This window comes from Rhipicephalus microplus, unplaced genomic scaffold, assembly GCF_043290135.1.
Source record: "Rhipicephalus microplus isolate Deutch F79 unplaced genomic scaffold, USDA_Rmic scaffold_617, whole genome shotgun sequence".
In the NCBI taxonomy this organism is placed as follows: Eukaryota; Metazoa; Arthropoda; class Arachnida; order Ixodida; family Ixodidae; genus Rhipicephalus; species Rhipicephalus microplus.
Genome location: NW_027465175.1, coordinates 22,501 through 35,000, shown reverse-complemented (window position 1 = coordinate 35,000; position 12,500 = coordinate 22,501). Strand labels below are relative to the sequence as shown.

At 60.7% G+C, this 12,500-nt stretch overlaps 2 non-coding genes across 2 annotated transcripts; both read left to right on the top strand.

The window, feature by feature from the left end:
- Positions 1-8,180: 8,180 nt before the first annotated feature.
- LOC142795312 (small subunit ribosomal RNA) lies at positions 8,181-9,995 on the top strand. Its single transcript, XR_012892932.1, has one exon. It is a non-coding gene; the product is annotated as a small subunit ribosomal RNA (ribosomal RNA).
- Positions 9,996-11,714: 1,719 nt separating this feature from the next.
- LOC142795305 (5.8S ribosomal RNA) lies at positions 11,715-11,867 on the top strand. The gene has a single exon (XR_012892928.1). It is a non-coding gene; the product is annotated as a 5.8S ribosomal RNA (ribosomal RNA).
- Positions 11,868-12,500: the final 633 nt, after the last annotated feature.

Here is a 12,500-nt window from a genome sequence, read left to right as displayed (position 1 = left end):
GGCCCACTCACTCGATCGCCAGGTCTGTTTGCCCCGGTGGTTCCACCGCCAGGCTTAAGCGCGAACTTTTTTTGTTTGTTTTCTTTTGATTAAGCGCAAGCTTTTTTCTTTGTTTTCTTTTGATTAAGCGCGGGCTTTTTTCTTTGTTTTTTTTGCATTCGCCCCGGCAGACGCGGTTTTTGCGCCGCCCCGGCTGACGCGGTTTTTGCCGCCCCGGCTGACGCAGTTCGGACTTAGCACTTTTCGGCTGTGCCTGGCTGGCGGCCCACTCACTCGATCGCCATGTCTGTTTGCCACAGTTTTCCCGGTGGTGCCGCACCCGGGCTCGCCCCGGCTGACGCGGTTTCGTGCCGCCCCGGCAGACGCGGTTTTCGCGCCGCCCCGGCTGACGCGGTTTCGTGCCGCCCCGGCAGACGCGGTTTTTTGCCGCCCCGGCAGACGCGTTTTTTTTTTCTTTCGCCCCGGCTGACGCAGTTTTCGCGCCGCCCCGGCAGACGCGGTTTTCGCGCCGCCCCGGCAGACGCGGTTTTTTGCGCCGCCCCGGCTGACGCAGTTCGGACTTGGCACTTTTTGGCTGAGCCTGGCTGGCGGCCCACTCACTCGATCGCCATGTCTGTTTGCCACAGTTTTCCCGGTGGTGCCGCACCCGGGCTCGCCCCGGCTGACGCAGTTTTCGCGCCGCCCCGGCTGACGCGGTTTCGTGCCGCCCCGGCAGACGCGGTTTTTTGCGCCGCCCCGGCTGACGCGGTTTTTTGCCGCCCCGGCTGACGCAGTTCGGACTTGGCACTTTTCGGCTGTGCCTGGCTGGCGGCCCACTCACTCGATCGCCATGTCTGTTTGCCACAGTTTTCCCGGTGGTGCCGCACCCGGGCTCGCCCCGGCAGACGCGTTTTTTTTTTTTTCTTTCGCCCCGGCTGACGCAGTTTTCGCGCCGCCCCGGCTGACGCGGTTTCGTGCCGCCCCGGCAGACGCGGTTTTTGCGCCGCCCCGGCTGACGCGGTTTTTGCCGCCCCGGCTGACGCAGTTCGGACTTAGCACTTTTTGGCTGAGCCTGGCTGGTGGCCCACTCACTCGATCGCCATGTCTGTTAGCCACAGTTTTCCCGGTGGTGCCGCACCCGGGCTCGCCCCGGCTGACGCAGTTTTCGCGCCGCCCCGGCTGACGCGGTTTCGTGCCGCCCCGGCAGACGCGGTTTTCGCGCCGCCCCGGCTGACGCGGTTTTTTGCCGCCCCGGCTGACGCAGTTCGGACTTAGCACTTTTCGGCTGTGCCTGGCTGGCGGCCCACTCACTCGATCGCCATGTCTGTTTGCCACAGTTTTCCCGGTGGTGCCGCACCCGGGCTCGCCCCGGCTGACGCAGTTTTCGCGCCGCCCCGGCTGACGCGGTTTCGTGCCGCCCCGGCAGACGCGGTTTTCGCGCCGCCCCGGCTGACGCGGTTTCGTGCCGCCCCGGCAGACGCGGTTTTTTGCCGCCCCAGCTGACGCAGTTCGGACTTAGCACTTTTTGGCTGAGCCTTGCTGGCGGCCCACTCACTCGATCGCCATGTCTGTTTGCCACAGTTTTCCCGGTGGTGCCGCACCCGGGCTCGCCCCGGCAGACGCGTTTTTTTTTTTCTTTCGCCCCGGCTGACGCAGTTTTCGCGCCGCCCCGGCAGACGCGGTTTTCGCGCCGCCCCGGCAGACGCGGTTTTTTGCGCCGCCCCGGCTGACGCGGTTTTTTGCCGCCCCGGCTGACGCAGTTCGGACTTGGCACTTTTTGGCTGAGCCTGGCTGGCGGCCCACTCACTCGATCGCCATGTCTGTTTGCCACAGTTTTCCGGTGGTGCCGCACCCGGGCTCGCCCCCGGCTGACGCAGTTTTCGCGCCGCCCCGGCAGACGCGGTTTCGTGCCGCCCCGGCAGACGCGGTTTTTTGCGCCGCCCCGGCTGACGCGGTTTTTTGCCGCCCCGGCTGACACGGTTCGGACTTTGCACTTTTCGGCTGTGCCTGGCTGGCGGCCCACTCACTCGATCGCCATGTCTGTTTGCCACCAGTTTTCCCGGTGGTGCCGCACCCGGGCTCGCCCCGGCAGACGCGTTTTTTTTTTTTTTTCTTTCGCCCCGGCTGACGCAGTTTTCGCGCCGCCCCGGCTGACGCGGTTTCGTGCCGCCCCGGCAGACGCGGTTTTTTGCGCCGCCCCGGCTGACGTGGTTTTTGCCGCCCCGGCTGACGCAGTTCGGACTTTGCACTTTTTGGCTGAGCCTGGCTGGCGGCCCACTCACTCGATCGCCATGTCTGTTTGCCACAGTTTTCCCGGTGGTGCCGCACCCGGGCTCGCCCCGGCAGACGCGTTTTTTTTTTTTCCTTCGCCCCGGCAGACGTGGTTCCCCCCCCCCCCTCCGTCTTTCTTTTTGTTTTTTTTTTTCGCCGCGGCTGAAGTGGATTTTTCGGTGCCTCGACGCCCCGGTAGTCGCGGTTTTTCCGTTTCCGCACGGCCCCGGCTGACGCTGCTCGGTCACAGTCGCCTTTTGTGGTGATTGCAGACTTCTTGAGCGCGGGTGTTTTTTTTTTTGTTGTTGTTGTTGTTTTATTACGCATTCGCTCCAGCAGACGCTGTTTAGACTTTTTGTTTCCTCTTTTATCCTGCGACGAGGTGACGAGGTTTATTCGGTGCCCCGCCGCCCCGGCTGAAGTGATTTTTCCTGTCCCGTGCCGCCCCGGCTGACGCGGTTGGGACTTCGCGTTTGTTCGGCCGCCACGGGTTTTGGCGCACTCGCTCGGTTGCTTGTTGTTGCCACTTGTTGCGAACCCAGGTTTCTTGAGCGAGCGCGGGCGTTTTTTCTTCCTTTCTTTCTTTGTTCTATGTGTTAGCGAATCGGCCTTTAATATCACACGAGGACTCACAACCAACAATTTTCAGTTTGAAGTGTAAAAAATCTGCAGGTGTTGACGTAACTGACTTGCCCCGTACCCTTGAGTACATCCATGAAGTTCTCGTAGTACTACTAAATCGCATTATTCCAAGTGGAGAAATTCCCATAAACTTGCAAACCTCTACACGAAAATCGGTGCGCGTGATAAAGTTGAAAATTATCGTCCGATATCAAATGTGCCTTCTATAACACAAATTCTAGGAAAAAAAAAAAAAAAACACTTGTTCGCCGTTTTCTGCGCCGTGACTGGCAGCACTCCGGCGAAGCGAAACGGGGTCGATTCGAGCACGATATCGGCGTCTTTCGACGTGCTCGCCGGCGACCGTCGCACGAGTACGTCGCACGAGCGCGTCTGCCGGGGCGCCGTTTGCGAAGCCGACGCAAAAGTGGGAACCGCCGCTCGGATGATCGCCGCTTTCGGCAGAGTGAGTGTTGGCACTCCGGGGAAGCGAAACAGCGTGAATGCGCCCACGAAATCGGCGTATTTTGAAGTGCCCGCCGGCGACCGTCGCACGAGTACGGTAAACCGCGTCAGCCGGGGCGTAGTTCGGGACGCCGACGAAAAAGTGGGAAGCGCAACTCGGATCTTCGCCGTTTTTGCAGGAGTGAGTGGCGGCCCTCCTGCGAGACCAAGAAGCATCGATTCGTGCACGAATTCGGCGCCTTTCGACGTGATCGCCGGCGACCGTCGCTCGAGTAGGGCAAACCGCGTCTGCCGGGGCGGGCTTCGGGACGCCGATGCGAAAGTGGGAAACGCTGCTCGGATGTTCGCCGTTTTTGGCCGAGTGAGTGCTGGCACACGGGCGAAGCCAAACGGGGCCGATTACGGCACGATATCGGCGTCTTTCGACGTGCCCGCCGGCGACCGTCGCACGAGTACGGTAAACCGCGTCAGCCCGGGCGGAGTTCGGGACGCCGATGCGAAAGTGGAGAACGCCGCTCGGATCTTCGCCGTTTTTGGAGGAGTGAGTGGCGGCACTCCGGAGAAGCCAGGGAGCGCCAATTAGCGCACGATATCGGCGTCTTTCGACGCGCTCGCCGGCGACCGTCGCACGAGTAGGGCAAACCGCGTCTGCCGGGGCGGGGTTTACGACGCCGACGCAAAAGTGGGAACCGCCGCTCGGATGTTGGCCGTTTTTGGCAGAGTGAGTGCTGGCACTCCGGCGACGCGAAAGAGCGCGAATGCGCCCACGAAAGTGGCGTATTTGGACGTGCGTGACGGCGACCGCTGCAGGAGTACGAAAAACCACGTCAGCCGGGGCGAGCGACACACGGCGGTCTGGGTGCTTATCGCTGCTATTATAGGGGCACCCCGGCAGACGCAGAAAAAAAAAAAAAATTTTCGACCTTCTTTTTTGCTGGTCGAGCTCGGGTAACCCAGGTCGCAATGGGAGCCGCGCACGAAAGCGGCGTCGCGAGACGCGTTCGCGGTCGCTAGTCGCACGAGCTCGGCAACCGCGTCAGCCGGCGCGGAGTTCGGGATGCCGACGGCTAAGTGGGTACCGCTGCTCGGATGTTCGCCGTTTTTGGCCGAGTGAGTGCTGGCACTCCGGTGAAGCCAAGGAGCGCCAATTCGTGCACGATATCGGCGTCTTTCGACGTGCCCGCCGGCCACCGCCGCACGAGTACGGCAAACCGCGTCTGCCGGGGCGGGGTTCGCGACGCGTACGCAATAGTGGGAACCGTCGCTCGGATGTTCGTCGTCTTTGGCCGAGCGAGTGCTGGCACTCCGGCGAAGCGAAACGGGGCCGATTCGGGCACGATATCGGCGTATTTCGACGTGCTCGCCGGCGACCGTCGCACGAGTACGGCAAAGCGCGTCTGCCGGGGCGAGGTTTGCGACGCCGACGAAAAAGTGGGAAGCGCCGCTCGGATCTTCGCCGTTTTTGCAGGAGTGAGTGGCGGCCCTCCTGCGAGACCAAGAAGCATCGACTCGCGCACGATATCGGTGTCTTTCGACGTGCCCGCCGGCCACCGCCGCACGAGTACGGCAAACCGCGTATGCCGGGGCGGGGTTGGCGACGCCGACGCAAAAGTGGGAACCGCCACTAGGATGTTCGCCGTTTTTGGCAGAGTGAGTGCTGGCACTCCGGCGAAGCGAAAGAGCGCGAATGCGCCCACGAAAGTGGCGTGTTTGGACGTGCTTGACGACGACCACCGCAGGAAAACGAAAAACCACGTCAGCCGGGGCGAGCGACCCATGGCGGTCTGGGTGCTTATCGCTGCTATTATAGGGGCACCCCGGCAGACGCAAAAAAAAAAAAAAAAATTTTTTTCGACATTCTTTTTTGCTCGTCGACCTCGGGTGACCCAGGTCGCAGTGGGAGCCGCGCACGAAAGCGGCGTCGCGAGACGGCTTCGCGGTCGCTAGTCGCACGAGCTCGGCAACCGCGTCTGCCGGGGCGGAGTTCGGGACGCCGACGGCTAAGTGGGAACCGCCGCTCGGATGTTCGCCGTTTGTGGCCGAGTGAGTGCTGGCACTCCGGCGAAGCCAAACGGGGCCGATTCCGGCACGATATCGGCGTCTTTCTACGTGCTCGCCGGCGACCGTCGCACGAGTACGGCAAAGTGCGTCTGCCGGGGCGGGGTTTGCGACGCGTACGCAATAGTGAGAACCGTCGCTCGGATGTTCGTCGTCTTTCGCCGAGCCAGTGCTGGCAATCCGGCGAAGCCGAACGGAGCCGATTCGGGCACGATATCGGCGTCTTTCCACGTGCTCGCCGGCGACCGTCGCACGAGTACGGTAAACCGCGTCAGCCGGGGCGGAGTTCGGGACGCCGATGCGAAAGTGGGAAGCGCCGCTCGGATCTTCGCCGTTTTTGGAGGAGTCAGTGGCGGCACTCCGGTGAAGCCAAGGTGCGCCAATTCGCGCACGATATCGGCGTCTTTCGACGTGCCCGCCGGCCACCGTCGCACGAGTACGGCAAACCTCGTCTGCCGGGGCGGGGTTTGCGACGCCGACGCAAAAGTGGGAACCGCCGCTCGGATGTTCGCCGTTTTTGGCAGAGTGAGTGCTGGCACTCCGGCGAAGCGAAAGAGCGCGAATGCGCCCACGAAAGTGGCGTGTTTGGACGTGCTTGACGACGACCACCGCAGGAAAACGAAAAACCACGTCAGCCGGGGCGAGCGACCCATGGCGGTCTGGGTGCTTATCGCTGCTATTATAGGGGCACCCCGGCAGACGCAAAAAAAAAAAAAATTTTTTTCGACATTCTTTTTTGCTCGTCGACCTCGGGTGACCCAGGTCGCAGTGGGAGCCGCGCACGAAAGCGGCGTCGCGAGACGGCTTCGCGGTCGCTAGTCGCACGAGCTCGGCAACCGCGTCTGCCGGGGCGGAGTTCGGGACGCCGACGGCTAAGTGGGAACCGCCGCTCGGATGTTCGCCGTTTGTGGCCGAGTGAGTGCTGGCACTCCGGCGAAGCCAAACGGGGCCGTATTCCGGCACGATATCGGCGTCTTTCTACGTGCTCGCCGGCGACCGTCGCACGAGTACGGCAAAGTGCGTCTGCCGGGGCGGGGTTTGCGACGCGTACGCAATAGTGAGAACCGTCGCTCGGATGTTCGTCGTCTTTCGCCGAGCCAGTGCTGGCACTCCGGCGAAGCCGAACGGAGCCGATTCGGGCACGATATCGGCGTCTTTCCACGTGCTCGCCGGCGACCGTCGCACGAGTACGGTAAACCGCGTCAGCCGGGGCGGAGTTCGGGACGCCGATGCGAAAGTGGGAAGCGCCGCTCGGATCTTCGCCGTTTTTGGAGGAGTCAGTGGCGGCACTCCGGTGAAGCCAAGGTGCGCCAATTCGCGCACGATATCGGCGTCTTTCGACGTGCCCGCCGGCCACCGTCGCACGAGTACGGCAAACCTCGTCTGCCGGGGCGGGGTTTGCGACGCCGACGCAAAAGTGGGAACCGCCGCTCGGATGTTCGCCGTTTTTGGCAGAGTGAGTGCTGGCACTCCGGCGAAGCGAAAGAGCGTGAATGCGCCCACGAAAGTAGCGTATTTGGACGTGCTTGACGGCGACCGCCGCAGGAGTACGAAAAACCACGTCAGCCGGGGCGAGCGACCCACGGCGGTCTGGGTGCTTATCGCTGCTATTATAGGGGCACCCCGGCAGACGCAGAAAGAAAAAAAAAAATGGGGACATGGCGTGCGTCACCGTGCGGCTTCGCAGCGTTGCCGAAGTCGCCGAGCCCTTCGACTGAGCCGAACGGCGGACAGGGAACGTTGGTCGGCCGTTCTAACCTGTCGGTGCCACGCCGAGACGTCGTTAAGGAAAACCGCGTCGTGGGCCTCTACGACGCCGTCGAGTCGTTGTACGTTTGGTGTCCAGCGTGTCGGCGGCGAGTAGCGGACACGTCGTTCACGACTTCGGTCTTTCGCAGTCGACGCGAACTTGCGGAGAGTCGTGGTGCCTCACGTTTTCGGCAGAAACCGCGGCGGAATTTTCCCGTGCGTGCGCGCACGACCTCGGTGCTGTGCCGTCAGCGTAGTGTTGCACAAACTCGTGGCCTACCCAAGGTGCGGTACGTTTGCGGCCGTATCCTCGGTGGGAATTTCGTGAGTAGGGTCGCAAATTCTACGACCTCGGCGGGTTTGAGAGCGACGTAGACTTGTGGCACGCTCAACATGCCACACGTTTCGGGGCACACCCGCGGTGAAATTTTCTCGAGTACGCTCGTATTAGGGCCCAAGGAGGTCTGGGTACTTATCGCTGCTATTATGTGGGGGTTCTCGTGAGCGGCGTACGCGAAAGCGACCGGGTGTCTGATATGCGGCGGGCTTCGGCCTCGTCAAGCGTGTCCTCGGGTCTGCTCCAGGGGAATCCACGGCAGTCGTCTGCAGCCTCATCCGCTTGATGCGTTAGGGGCTGGTTGTCGGACGGTGCCGTTTTACCACGATATCGAGGTGTGTTCCGTGTCGTCCTCGGGCGATTCAGATGCGAAAGCGCCGAAGACGCGGGCGTGACCCGTCGTCTGGCGGCTTTGCAGTCTCGGCTCCGTTGCTAGTTCCGGCCGGTCCACCGACAGTGCAGCGGGCTTGGGCAACCCGCACGGCGCGACCGAGTCGATGCAACGAAAAAGAGCGAGCATGAACGTGCTTCTTGCCGCACGGCTCCCACTCGTCTTTCGGGAAGGTTGTGCCGTAGCGAGCTCGAACGCCGTCATCTCGGAGTGCAAAATAAGCGTGTTGGGGCGCCTGAAGGTGGCCTCCGCCGCACACAGACTGCGTCCGGCCCGCCGAGGGCGAGGACGGACGCGCAGTCGAACGATTACCTGGTTGATCCTGCCAGTAATCATATGCTTGTCTCAAAGATTAAGCCATGCATGTCTAAGTACATGCCGAAATAAGGCGAAACCGCGAATGGCTCATTAAATCAGTTATGGTTCCTTAGATCGTTTCTTCCTACTTGGATAACTGTGGCAATTCTAGAGCTAATACATGCAGTGAGCCTGGAGCCCTTTGGGTAACGGGTGCTTTTATTAGACCAAGATCGATCGGGTTTCGGCCCGTATTGTGTGGTGACTCTGGATAACTTTGTGCTGATCGCATGGCCACGAGCCGGCGACGTTTCTTTCAAGTGTCTGCCTTATCAACTTTCGATGGTAGGTTACTTGCTTACCATGGTTGTTACGGGTAACGGAGAATCAGGGTTCGATTCCGGAGAGGGAGCCTGAGAAACGGCTACCACATCCAAGGAAGGCAGCAGGCGCGCAAATTACCCACTCCCGGCACGGGGAGGTAGTGACGAAAAATAACAATACGGGACTCTTTTGAGGCCCCGTAATTGAAATGAGTACACTCTAAATCCTTTAACGAGGATCAATTGGAGGGCAAGTCTGGTGCCAGCAGCCGCGGTAATTCCAGCTCCAATAGCGTATACTAAAGCTGCTGCGGTTAAAAAGCTCGTAGTTGGATCTCAGTTCCAGACGAGTAGTGCATCTACCCGATGCGACGGCTCGGACTGAACATCATGCCGGTTCTTTCTTGGTGCACTTCATTGTGTGCCTCGAGATGGCCGGTGCTTTTACTTTGAAAAAATTAGAGTGCTCAACGCAGGCGAGTCGCCTGAATAAACTTGCATGGAATAATAGAACAAGACCTCGTTTCTGTTCTGTTGGTTTTTGGAATACGAGGTAATGATTAAGAGGGACGGACGGGGGCATTCGTATTGCGGCGCTAGAGGTGAAATTCTTGGACCGTCGCAAGACGAACTACTGCGAAAGCATTTGCCAAGAATGTTTTCATTGATCAAGAACGAAAGTCAGAGGTTCGAAGGCGATCAGATACCGCCCTAGTTCTGACCATAAACGATGCCAACCAGCGATCCGCCTGAGTTACTCAAATGACTCGGCGGGCAGCTTCCGGGAAACCAAAGTATTTGGGTTCCGGGGGAAGTATGGTTGCAAAGCTGAAACTTAAAGGAATTGACGGAAGGGCACCACCAGGAGTGGAGCCTGCGGCTTAATTTGACTCAACACGGGAAAACTTACCCGGCCCGGACACTGGGAGGATTGACAGATTGAGAGCTCTTTCTTGATTCGGTGGATGGTGGTGCATGGCCGTTCTTAGTTGGTGGAGCGATTTGTCTGGTTAATTCCGATAACGAACGAGACTCTAGCCTATTAAATAGGTGCGGGGTTCCCAGCACCTTACAACCTTCTTAGAGGGACAAGCGGCTCCTAGCCGCACGAAACAGAGCAATAACAGGTCTGTGATGCCCTTAGATGTCCGGGGCCGCACGCGCGCTACACTGAAGGAAGCAGCGTGTCTTTATCCCTGTCTGAAAAGACTGGGTAACCCGTGGAACTTCTTTCGTGATTGGGATAGGGGCTTGCAATTGTTCCCCTTGAACGAGGAATTCCCAGTAAGCGCGAGTCATAAGCTCGCGTTGATTACGTCCCTGCCCTTTGTACACACCGCCCGTCGCTACTACCGATTGAATGATTTAGTGAGGTCTTCGGACCGATGTCCGGCGCGGCCTTTCGGTTGCGCCGGTCTGTTGGAAAGATGACCAAACTTGATCATTTAGAGGAAGTAAAAGTCGTAACAAGGTTTCCGTAGGTGAACCTGCGGAAGGATCATTAACGGATTGTGAAGGGTGAGCGCCTCAGCTGCGTCTGCGCCCGACACTTTCTGCCGCTGACCCCGTTTGGACGCGGGGTCGGCTTTTCCCCACGGGGCTGCCTGAATGTGGAGCGGCACCCCGTGACAAATTGTTGCGCCCAGCGGACGCCAACACCGCGACCTTGGACGGTCGGCCAGGTGGCGGACGCGGGTACAAACGGCGCAACGCACTCATAGGTCGGCTTTCGACCCGCCACTGCACCGTGGCTCGAAGCGCTCGAAATGCGCGACCCGACCGCTGCGGGACCGCCTAGTACTGTAAACAGGAGCGGCGGAGCGCGAACGGCGAGTCGTGGTTACGTCGGTAGAAGGCGAGGCTGCGCGTTCCCGAAACGCCAGCCGAGTGCCCTCCCGACCGTTCGAGCGTGCAAGAACGAGACCCGACAATCGCGCGGCGACTGCCAAGTACGAGAGGAACGGCACAAGCGTCGGCGGTCGGTCAAGGAACTGGCGATGTGACGGGTCCGCTGTGCACCAGTGCATACCGTCCCGCCGTCCGCGGCAAGCGCCTCCGCGTCCTCGGGTGACGGAGGCTGCCGGTCGGTTCTTGCAGGCGAGGGATCTCGCTGGCACCGGTTCGCGTTGACGCGCGGCCGGTCATGGCACGGCGATGCGACGGCCGAGGTGCGCAGTACTCGATGGAGGAACCGCACGCTCCGATGACCGTCCCGCCCTCCGCGGCGTATGCGTACCGACCGTAATGGTTGCAGCAGCGCCGGCCGGCTTTTGAATTCGCCACACGAAACACGGTGCGAGATCGCGGTTAGGGGAGCGTCGACGTTGCCAGGCGTTTTGCTTGCTGCCGAGGGAAAGGCGGCACGGCCACGTCGCGCTCGTCGCGATTAGCGGGTCTGCGCGCTTTGGGAAGGTGCCGCAACGACTTGCCGAAAGAGGAAGCACGGAAGAACGAGGGACTTGGACGTCCCGACAATTGAACGCACTTGCGGCCAGGCCCTTGCTGGCTTCGTTCTTCCGCCTCGAGTAGGCTCGTACGCGGCTCCGGCGCCGAAAGTGGTCCTTGGCACCGACTTCGGTGGACGTGGGAAGTGCCGCGCAAGTACGGCGCGCCTGGCTCCACCTGTTGGCTAAAGTAGGCAGCCGGATCGGCATTTTGGTGTGCGGTGGCAAACCGTGGATGCGAAAAAAGCTTGTGCGATTTCGTGGAACAAAAAGCGGGGGTCCCCCTTTTTATGCGGAGGAGACCGACCCGCCCGCCGTGGTGAACCGCGACGCCACGGTAAAAACGGGAGAGGCTTGTCGATGGGACCGTGCATCCCGCGCTCCACGGAGGCCGGGAGGCGGCCGCCCGAGGAAATGTGTAGCCGTCGAGGCCCGCATCTGCGTGCACTCTTATCCAAATGGGTGTACCGCAGGCATTTTCTGGTTAGGCGGGCCAATGAGAGCGAGCACACAACGATACCTACGGGTCCGGCTTGGAGAACCGGCTTCGACGCCTCCCGAGTATTTATAGAGGGGTGGACCACGAAAGCACTCGCAAGTAGCGGAAGCGAAACGCCGTCCGAAACACACCGTTTGCTCGATTTGCGGCAGCCGAAAAAGGCGCGGCAGAGTTTTGGAGTCCAAGCGTGCGCTGAAAAGCGCCCTTCTTGGCCACTGTTTGGCCGAGTGCCAGAAACGTTTGGTTTTGACTGTACGGAATTGAACAAACACTTTTTCACGACTCTAAGCGGTGGATCACTCGGTTCTCGGGTCGATGAAGAACGCAGCCAGCTGCGAGACTTGGTGTGAATTGCAGGACACACTGAGCACTGATTCTTTGAACGCACATTGCGGCCTTGGGTCTTCCCTTGGCTTCGTCTGTCTGAGGGTCGGATCACATATCAAGAGAGCCTTCGGCGCACAAGGGAACGTGAGCCGTCGACTCGTTTTGACCGCGTCGGCAACACGGACAGCACGCTGAACACCTCACAGCGAGCGCCAACAGCGGCCACTCAAGGGCGAGACGGTGGCGACCGTCGTGCCAGAGCCCAACCGAAACGGGGGCGACCGACTGCATTGAGGATGTGGCACCTCGTTGAGACCGCCGCAGGACTTCGAGTCGGAAGGAAGCCTGCAGGGAAAGTGCGGTCGAGGTTGCGTACTCCTCTCTGCGACCGGGCGCGCAAGAGCTGCGAGAGCCACGGACGCGCAACTTTAACGCACGGTAAACACGAGGAGCGAAAGCCGGCCAGCAAAGCTTCTCCAGCCGTGCGCAAAGTGCGCGAGATCGCAGCCTTGCGTTGCGCTTGTTGCCCTCGAAGTAAGCAGGGTGTCCCGTAGACCGGGCGCTCGAACACGCTGCGGGGCCGTGCCTCCTCCAGGCTTTGCCGCGCGAACAGGGAACGTTCGCGCGCAAAGCGCAGGGAGGTGAGGAGGCTGCGCCCGACGTTTGCGGTTCGCTGCGTACGCGGTTGATGCGGAGAGCACGGCGCGACGACTTGCCGCGAAGCGGAAAAAGTCTCCCG